Genomic DNA, 10,825 nt, shown 5'->3' with positions numbered 1-10,825 from the left:
AAAAAAAAAAAAAAAAAAACAAAAACAAAAAAAAACACTACTTTGAAGGTGCTACCTAAAGATATAGTGCAAAAACACTCCAGTTATATCTGGGAAAAAGGCAGATAAAATGTTTTCATGAAATTATTGTTTACGTAGAAAATTTATGACACCTTGGAAATAAATTTCTAGGATTGACAAAATCTTTTAAAGTGATTGAATATACTAAATTTTAAATTTGTTGATTTCTTTTTGCTCCCAGAGCATACCACAAAATATTTTTAAAGTACTCTTCTTTAAAACAGTTAGAAATGAAATACAAAAAAGTGCATTCACAAGAACTATAGAATCCTAGCATTATATTTTTAAAATATGCAAACCTACATGAGAAAACTGAAATTGAATGGAAGATTGAATGGAAATTGAGCCCATGAAGAAAAATCATGTTCTCGGAGGGTAAAATGTAGTATGAAAATATCACACACACACACCCCATATTACAGCTTGAATTTGACGCGTTCTGCCTTTGTGGAGGAAGAGGCAAAGAGATGAGGAGGGAGAAGGCAAACTAGACAAAATGGTTTACAAGTCTGTAGCAAAGAGTAACAATACAAGGAAATCATTAAAGTAAAATGTTCAGGGGACTGACCTTCCAGATGCTTTTACTCTAAAGTCACTGTAATGAAAACAGCATGCTGGGAATGGCCTGCATTCTCAGCGCAGCTCTGCGAGAGCTGTGGGCTTCCCCTGGGCGCCTGGACCCTGGAAGGAGGCTGCCTGGAGCTGTCGGGACCTAGAAAGCCTGGCAGCTGAGATTCCAGTGAGGGGTCTCCTCCGGCCAGCCTAGGAGGTGCTGCCAATTTGAAGCGCACACTTTCCCAACAGGTGTCGGCAGGAGAACCCAGAAGCACCTGGCCGAGGAAACAATTAACATCTGGACTCTCCCACAACCAGGAGGAGCCACGATGGGGCAGGTCCTCTCCAGCCTTGGAGGAGGGGCACACACGGTTCAGTACAGGTGAGGGACTGACGAGGCCCCATTTGTCCACTAAGGAATCCCAGTTCAGGGACCCGGCTTGCGGTCACCAGGCTGGCACAGCGGTGGTCCCCACAGCACGGGGGAAAAGAGTGTTGTAAGAGAAAGGGGCACTTTCCGCCTGCACCCTCAAAGTGCAGCTCTTCATTCTGTCAGGAGCGCTCTGGAATGTCTTGGGCACTCCCCTGGTCCGTGGCCGTGTCAGTATCTGGTGGTGGCTGCTGTAACATGATTGCAGTCTGGATACCTTACACCAAACGCTTACTCTCCAGAGTTCCGGAGGCCGGCAGTCTGAATCAGGGTGTCCTCAGAGTGGACCCTTTTCATCAGCTGCCTGTCTCCTTCCGTCGGGTCACTGTGGGCAATCCGTGCTTGTCCTTGTCTGTGGACACATTCCTGCCTCCATCTTCACAGGGCCTTTACCTCTTTGTGTGTCTTTCCCTCTTATCAGTACATCCATTATTGAATTAGGAGCCTACGCTCATCCAGGTGACCTCATTTCAGGATCTTTGCCTTGATTACAGTCGCAAAGCTTCTTGTTTCAATGAACATCGCACTCTGAGACGGCAGGTGGAGCCACCTTGGGGTCCACCGAGAAACTGCCATAAGCATGTTGGTCACAGTGACGGCTGGCACGACTTTTCTCTCCTATGGAAAGATGTTGCATCTAGGGTTCCCTGCTCAGGAAAGGAGTGTGTTGCACTCGGTAATGGGAATAGGCTGGCCCCTTGGTATACTTAGAATCAGTGGAGCTGAGGGACTCATTTCCTTTCATCCATTTCATTCTAAACAGCACTGTACGGTCATGCCTCCTTCCACTGTCCTAAAAGAGGGAGAAAATAAAATAACAAAATCCCAGGAGGGCGTTGAATCCCCTACTCTGACCCTCAGTCACCTTCACTGGACTCTGACCTCAGTGAGGGTTCTTAAATATGAACTACATGTCATGCATGTAATTAAGATCAGAGTGAATTGTGGGACAAGCAATGGTGTTAGAGCCCGTGGCACAGCGCACACCCCATCAGTCATGCTTGTCAATCACACCCAGAGATTCAGGGGAGGTACCCGGGCTGAGGCGCAGATCCTCTCAATTCTGAGAGCCCGGTTCTTTCATGTCAGGACCTGGGTGCTGTGCTTTTGCTTTCCTGTCACCCTGGACCACTTTTCTGTTTGTGCCTTAGCTGTTGGTGGCCCAGACTTGCCCTGAGCACCACTTCCCACGATATTCAATAGATGCAGGTGCTCTCTACTTGCTACCACGTGTAACCCAGACAGTTCTCTGTTCCTCGTACACAAGAGCCTGGACTATGCCTGAGCATTCTGCGGTCACACCCTGACTCAGGGTGGTCATCGGCCATTGACCAGCTCCCTTTTAAGGGATTAAGAATACATACACCACATTTGAGAGTGAGAACAGCAGATGACAAATACCTTAGAAAGAGACCAAAATGCTGCAAAAAGTGTTCCATACAGTAGTATTTTTAGAAAGGATTTTCTGGGACAGAGTCTCACTATTGCCCAGGCTCAACTCAAACTCAAGCATTCGAGCTATTTTTCTACTTCGGCCTCCCAAATAACTGGTAGTACCAACATCTACCGCCACGCATGGCTGCACATGTAAATTTAATGAGAGCTGTACAAGATCTCTACCCTGAAAATCCTAGCGCACTGTTAAAGGTAATTAATAAAGATCCAAACAATAGAGCAATATCCTAGTTTTGGGAACTGTTAAACATTTTGGTAAGGTGTCATTTTCCCCTAAATTGTTCCGGAGGTTTAATGCTATTCAAGAGAAAATTCCAGGAGACTTTTTCTTAGCAGAAATTAACAGGCCAATTCTGTTTGTTTTGCAACCCTGAGGATCGGACCCTGAGGCGTTCTACCACACCTTCAACATTTCTTTTTTTTGAGATAACGTTTCTCTAAGTTGCTCACTTGCTGTTCCCTTTCCACATATGGGAATACACACAGCTGAGACAAACTCAAAGAAGGACAAATATGAAGTATTTATCCTCTGTGATTACCAGGGCTACTGCACGGCTGCAGTAGCCAAGACACTGCAGAGTTTGTGAGGACAAACATAAACCATTGGAAAAAATAGTCCAGAAATTGACTCATACATATGTGTGGTCACTTGAGGTTCAATAAAGGTTCCTGTGTAATTTAATAAGAAGGGAAGAACTTTTTGATAAATGGAGGAAGAGCAGCTAGCAAGTCACATAATACAGTGAGACTCGACCCCTTCCACCGCAAGAGAAAGCACTGTGAAGTGGACCATGAATTTCAATACGAAAGACAAAACAATAAAAATTGGAGAATAATGCAGGAAAATATCTTTATGCTCTCAGGGCAAAGATTTCAAAATCTGAATATAAAAAGCACTAATGGGCACAGAAAAAAAGGTAAATATGATTTCACTAAAACTGAGAACTTTTGCTTATCAACAAACATCATTAAGAAAATAAAAAGTCAAGCTGCTGACTGAGAGGAAACATTCATAGAACATATATCTGGCATAGGACTACTATCTAGAATAAAAAGAACTCATCAAAATGAAAATGACAGCCTTGCCCCTGCCAAAAAAGAAAAAACTTCATTCATCACCAGGAAGATATGAATTCAGATCACTGCATGTCCCCTACCCTGGCCGATTCAGGAGACAGACAGAACCTGATGTCCACAGAGATACTGAGGGTCTGGACCTGCAGCGAGGCTGGCTGAGAGCGAGGCAGTGTGGCCACTTTGGACACTGTCCTGCAGTTTTTCGTGAAGTTAAATGCGCTGCTCTTCTACGGGTGGCAGCGTCGCTGGGCGTTTACCTGGGAGAAAGGGAAGAGTCCGATGTGTGATTCCAGTCTGTGAAGCCCCAGGTCTCTGCTGATGGGTGGCAAAAGTCAGAGCAGTAGTTACCTATGTGGCTATGGACCAGGGGCTGGGCCTGAGGGAGCGTTTCCCGGGTAAGGGAAACATTGTATTGATCTGGGTGGAGGTTATATGGTAGACCTACATAAAAATCACCACCTTAGGATCTAGGATTTGTGAGTTTTGGAGTTGGAGATAGTAGTACGGTGCTTGCCTACCACTTGTGTGGTAGGCAAAAAAGAAAGAAAAAAGATGTGTACATTTTACTGCAAGTGAACTTGTAAGACTTGAATAGGCTAAAGTGACTCCATGCTAATAGGCCAGACTGTGCTTCTTCATATGCTAATTGCTACCTTGGTTAACAGCCCACCCAGGGGCAAATGGTTTGACAAAAGGTGACCGTAGAACATTTCCTGCATAAGATAAGCGATGTGTTTGCAGTCTTGTTCTGTGAATTCCCTGACTCTTTGTTTAGAAAAACCTTATAAAAAGTACCTCAGCCCCTGAGCAGTTGCCTCTCTGAGCCACCTGGCTCCGGGAGTGCCGTCTGGCCAGACTAATAAAGGTCTCTTTACCATCTAGCCTGGTGTGTTCCTTCCTGGGTTTCTCGGTTCTCCGTCGTGTTCCCGGAGCCTCGCTGCGTGTTAGGGCCCAGCATGGTGGAGGCCTTTCGGCTGTTCACGCTCCGTGAAGTGGAAGTGAGACTTTAGGTCTTACAAACTGTATCTCAAAAAACCCCCAAAAAACAAAAAATAAAAGCCTCAGAATAGCTAGGCTCCTTTTTGACGACAGTAAGTTTCTGCTTTTTTAAAGAACTTGACTTAGTCTCTCAGCCTTGTCTGAAGAGCCTGCTCTGGAGGTGTGAGGTCAGACAGGCCCCTCGTGGGTCACTACGCATGGCCCTGGCACCACGGGCTGTGCACTTTTGAGGGAGGGCAGTGGTGGCACTCAGGCTGCTGGGGGGACATGCAGGTTGTGCCCCAGGTACCAGACTTCTTTGCCAAAGACCACAAAGTGGTCTTGACTGCACCAGATTGAACACAGCTCACACATTCATGCATGTGTGTGTGTGCCTGTTTACCTGTGTGTGCACACACCCCAGCACCGAGTGGCTTTCTTGGCCAGCAACAGAGCTGTAACTGCTTTGAATATGTGAACGGCTTCAGGGAGAGCATGAAGTCCATCTATCTCCTCTGTCTGGCCCTGGAGGAATTGGGGCTCCTTCCCATTTTCAACAGGGAAACAGGAGGCTATCTTGTTCCACCTCCTCTCTGGTGCTTACCCTCAGGCCCGTGTGCATCCCAGAACTTCGTTATCCCAAACTGCAGACAAAACGCTCTGACCCTATTGTCCCTGCCAAACTGGGTGGCAAGAGTGACAGTGTGAGATGCCAGGGAATAAGTCAGAGGCTGGCTGAGCAGGCAAGTAGGGCCGTATGACCCAGCGGGAGGAAATGGCCGGCGTCATAAACAAGCATGACTTCATGCTCTTCCCTGTCTACACCCCTCTGAGGTCAGGCCGGCCCCTCCCGTCCCCTGGGCCTCTACGCATGGCCCTGACGCCACTGGGCTGTGCTTCTCCAAGGGTGGGCCTGCAGCTTGCGCAAGGCCAGCGTCTCACAGGCTGCTCGGGGAGGACACGCAGGTTCTGCCCTGTGAGCCACGTCTGAGCAGCACCAGCCCCTGTCTGGGCTAGGTCTCAACCTGGGTGCTGATGGGGATGTGGTCCTGCGATGCAGACTGGCCCACTGGCAGGTGGTGGGAAATGTCCTAGGTCCCAGGGCGCCCACTGAAAGAGGGATTTCTTCTCCTGTGGGTCGGCGGAGCTTCGGACAGGAAGAGACTTTCCTGGTGTGTCTTGAAGGAGCTTGCCGTAAAGAGAAGGGAAAAGCCTCAGTCAGGGAGGCCAGGAAGGGGCTGCCTGGCAAAAGGCCAACTGGAAGCTGGCTGTGCTGACTCATCCGCCTTTCGTTTCTTCCATTTTTCTTCCCAAAGTCTGTCTGTTCGTCTACCTGTCATCCGTCCATCTGTGTCTCTCTGGTTTCTTCCATTGTTTTCTTCTCAAAGCCTTCTCTGCACCCTCCTTAACTGCCTCCCTCAGTCCTGGGACACGGGACCGACTCAGTTCTGTACCACTGAGCTACACCACAGCCCCGTTTCTGGGGAGATAGGAGCCCTTCTTCGTTGTTGGTTGGAGTGCAGACCACTGTGGAAATCAGTATGGAGATACCTCAAACAAGTAGGATTAGAAGTCCCATTTGACCCAGCTATCCCTCTGCTGAGTATCTTCCCAAAAGAATTAAAAGAATCATACGGCAGCGACATATGCTCACCCATGTTTACAGTGGCACAGTTTGTAACAGCTAAAACTTGGAAACAGCCCAGTTGCCCATCAGCTGGAGACTGAGTAAAGAGGATTTTTTATGGAATACTATTCAGCCATAAAGAATGAGAAACCAGAGAGATTTATAGCTAAGTGGGTGCACATCGAGGCCATAGTCTTAAATGAAATTAATAAGTTACACATGTGTAAATACTGAATAGTTTCTCTGGGTGAAACAGTAAAAGTGTAAATAAGGATTAAAATGCATAATTGATATCCTGTAATAGAAAAAAAGTCTAAAAGAGTAGAAGAAGTGGGAGGGGTAGAGGAAAGGTAAAAAGGGAAAAGAAAAAATACGTGAAAAGGAAAAACATGAGAACAATGTCTTTGTAAACAGGGAAGGGTAGAGGGGCTGAGGGGAGGGCTGGGGAATGGGGAAAAATAAGGACCTGATAAGTCATGTATAGGTACAAGATCCCAATGATGAGTGTAACTGTGTTGTATACTTAATTCGTATCAACAAATTTAATAAAGATAAAAAGAAAATCTATAAATCGCCTAGTGTCAGGCATTCTGTTACAGCATCAGAAAATGAACTAAAATATAGAACATTGCTTTCCAGTACTTGATATTAAAAAGCATTTCTGTGAAAAGGAAAGCAAGTGTTTCTTAGTCTCTGAGTGGTAGGCACTTCCAACTCACCCACTTTTTTTGGTGGAACTTGTTGGCTGATAGACCAAGGACTGCAGCTCCCTGTCCCAGGGCCTCTCTGCAGGGCAACTCCCAAGGTGGCCCCAGCTTCATCAGCAAGGGAGACAGAGCCATGATCATTTACACCCTAAGTTCAGAAGTGACAACAATTATTTTGCAGTATTCTATTTTTTTATGGTGCACAATTCAGTGGTATTAATGACATCCAAATGTAATGTAAATATTGTACATGTTCCAAATGTAAAAGCTGTGCAACAATCACTGCTGTTCCCAAAACTTTTCTCTGATCTTTTCCCCCAGTACTGGGGATTGAACCCAAGGGTGGCACACTAAGTAGGCGAGCACTCTAGCGCTGAGCTACATCTCCAGCTCACTTTTTCTTTGCTTTCCTTTATTAAAAAAATTTTGAGACATGGTCTTGTTAAATTGCCTAGGCTGAAAAGCTGGGTGTGGTTGTGCATGCTGTAATCCCAGGACTCAGGAGGCTGAGGCAGGAGGATCGCTGTGAGTTTGAGACCAGCCTGGGCTGCATAGTGAGTTCCAGGTCAGTCTCAACTACATAGTGAGACCCTGTCTCAAAAAACCAATAAAACAAAACAACAACAACAAAAAAACAAATTGCCCAGGCTTGGTCTTTAACTGTCTCAGCCCCTTGAGTAGCTGAGATTACTGGAATGTGACACCATTCCCAGTTCCAGCCTTTTTCTTTCTTTCTTTTTTTTTTTTTTTTACCAGGATTGAACTCAGGACCTTATATTTGCGAGGCAGGCAGTGGTGCCCCTGAGGTAAATCCCTGTCCCTCCTGCCTTTTTCTTTATTATGGTAAAGTATACATTATAAAGTCATCTTAATAAAGTTTGTAGTACTAAGTACATACGTTCATAATACTGTGCAATTACAGCTACCGTTCATCTCCAGAACTCTTTTCATCTTGCAAAACTGTAATTCAACAAACATTAAATAGCAATTTCCTATTCCCCCGCCATAACCCCCCCTGACCTGCGTTCTGTCTGTAGGAATCTCACGACTCCTGATGTCTCACACAAGGGCGACCACACAATACTTGTGGTTCTGCGATTGGCTCTCTTCACTTGCACCATGGCCTCAAGGTTCATGCACACCGCAGCACGAGTCCGAACACCCTTCCTGTGAAGCCTGGGTGTCTGTCCACTGTGAGTGCAGGCTCAGTTTTGCTGGTCCATTTGTCCCTGGATGGATATGAGTTGCTGCCACTTTTTAGCTGTTAGGACTAATGGTGCTTTGAACACAGATGTACAGAAACCTCCTCAAGATCCTGCTTTTAATGACTTGGGGCATAGTCCCAGAAGTGGAATTGCTGAACTGTGGAGCAGTCTGTTCCTAGTGTGATCAGGAAGCCCCTCACTACTTTCCACAATGGCTGCCCCATTTTTCTTTCCCACCAGCGGTGAACAGGCCTCCAGTTTTCCACATCCTCTTCAATACTTGTTCTTTGCTTTCTTACTGGTGTTGGACATTCTAACGCGTGTGAGACAGTGTCTCACTACGGGTTTAATTTGCATTTCCCTAATGATTAGTGATAGTAAACATCTTTCCATAGCTTGGTGGACATTTGTACATCTTTGCAGAAATGTATTTTCAAGTCCTTCACTCATTTTTAAAACCAGGTTTCTGTAGTTAAGTTTTTGTTGTTCTGTGTATTCTGGATATGAACCCTTCTCCAGAAACACAGTTGGGAGATCACTGTCTGGCCCTCCTACGAAATGAGGTGCGAGACTTTCCGCACATCCAAGTGCACCAGGAGGAGCCAAGAGTCAGGGCGCAGCCTCCGCAGCTCCTGCACTTCCAGAGCAGGGCTGAGCCAGAGCCGGGTCTCAGAATAGTGCTGTTTGTCACATAGGCACAGCTGAACCAGTGTAGCCCCCAGGCACCTTGCCCCTCAGGGCTGGCCTGCTGCCTAGACAGTGCCCCCAGGCGTCACCTGCATTCAAGCCAGGGTCTCTGCCAGCAGGACACAGGCCAGTGCCCATCTCAGCACAGTCAGTGACATTAGTGAGGTGAGTTGGAGGCCACCGACGCAGGGCTGGAGGGGTCCACATCACTGTAATTTTGGGATGAGATGCACCATGAGTCTTCATCATGGTCATAAGGTATCTTATTAGTTCCCTCCGAGTCTCAGGCATAAGGAAAAAATTAGCCAAACAATTTTAACTTTGAAATAATGAATTTAAAAATAAATTAATACACACACACACACACACACATATAAAATGTATAGCCACATGATTATTTCTTGAAGGTAGGTAACGAGCAGATTTAACTTTTTTCCATCATCTGGATTTCCATAATTTGTGACCAAATCGCCTTAACAAACCCCTCCTTATCTATGAGCCACTCATATAAAAAGAAATTTCCCTTACAAGCACATGTCAATTGTGGCAAACTAGAAGCCTTAGAAAGTCTTTTGCAGACCATTGCACTGATTGTGCCCACTTCCCTCTTGGGGACTCCATGTGCTGTGGCTACAGACAGCAGTCTCTTTGGTAGTATATGTTGCTTTTATGGGTTTCTGTGGCCCGAGGGACCCTGAAGTTAGCCCTTTCCAATGGATGCTCATTATTCTGACGGTGGACCGGTCCCGATCTAGGCCCTGGGCAGGTGCAATGTCATTTGGGGAACCCTAGGGCGTGGTGGTTCACTTTGGCCAAGCCACCTTGGGTGCTGCACCAAGCTGCAGCAGAGTGTGTGACTGGAGCCCTCCACAGGGCCAGGTTCCGGTTCGCCTGCCACAGAAGATCCAGATACTAAAGAAGGGAGCCTCCAGTAAGTTCAACACCAATGGATCTGAAGACCCAGTGGCTGAGAAGCAGCTCGTCTCAGATGGCGATGGGGCCGAACAATCCCCGGGGGCAGTCCTTGGACGGGCAGCAGCCTCCGCACTGTGCTCCCCTCCGTACACGTGCCCACTAATAAGCCCTCCCTTCTGTTCAGATTCCTATAATAATAAACCCAGAGCTAGAGCCTGGGGCTGTATGGTGATTATAAATCATAGAAGAAACACGTGGTTACTGAAATACATTTATCAAGTTTTTAGCAAAACAGAAAAATTATCCTTATATGTTTAATGTAGAAATTAGATATTGTTTAGGAAATAACATACTTTTACATGAAGTTAGATTTTATATGCAATTTATGTAATCAAATCAACAAAATATCACTTTCTGACATACAGGAAGCACTTAACAAGGTCAAGTTAATTAATCTGTTTTTTCAATCTGTTCTGGGTGATAGTTTTGGCTGGGTTTGGTCAAGGTGATGAATAGCTCATCTGTTGAGGTTTGACTATGCTGGCTGCTCAGTTATCTGAGTCTGAATGTTTTGAATTTTTCGTGCAAAGCATGACTACACAGATACTTTGGCTACACGTGGCTAAAAACTGCAGTGGATCCTCCACACCTGCAGGTCTGCATCCACAGATGTGACCAACTATGGCTCAGAAATATTTGTTAAAAATTTCTTCGACTGGGATCAGTACCACAGACCTATAACCTCAGCTATGACAAAGAAGGCTGAGGCAGGAAGCTCACAAGGTTGGAGCTAGCGTGGGTAACTTAGCAAGACCTGGTCTCAAAACAAAATTAAAATGTAGCTTAGCACTAGAGCATTTGCTTGTTATGCACAAAGGTGTGAGTTCTATCCATGGTATTAAAAAAAAATCATGTGGGCCAGGGATTTAGCTCAGTGGTTCCGTGGCCTGCCTCACAAGCACAAGGACCTGAGTTCAATCCCCAGTACAAAAAAAAAAAAAAAAAAAAAAAAAAAAAATCATGCATCTGTACTATACCCATGAAGACTTTTTCTTGTCATTACTCTTTAAAGAATATAGTATGTCCGTGTGGCACTCATATAATATTAGGTGTCAAAAGTCATCTGGAG

General features: G+C 45.8%; 1 non-coding gene across 1 annotated transcript; it reads left to right on the top strand.

Annotated features, from left to right (window-relative positions):
* Positions 1–9,353: 9,353 nt before the first annotated feature.
* On the top strand, positions 9,354–9,487 carry LOC117285393. The gene has a single exon (XR_004516446.1). It is a non-coding gene; the product is annotated as a small nucleolar RNA SNORA70 (small nucleolar RNA).
* The last annotated feature ends 1,338 nt before the right edge of the window (positions 9,488–10,825 follow it).

This window comes from Fukomys damarensis, unplaced genomic scaffold (assembly GCF_012274545.1).
Source record: "Fukomys damarensis isolate Sample0158 unplaced genomic scaffold, DMR_v1.0_HiC HiC_scaffold_9, whole genome shotgun sequence".
Taxonomy (NCBI): Eukaryota; Metazoa; Chordata; class Mammalia; order Rodentia; family Bathyergidae; genus Fukomys; species Fukomys damarensis.
This window is presented reverse-complemented; position numbering and strand designations above follow the sequence as displayed.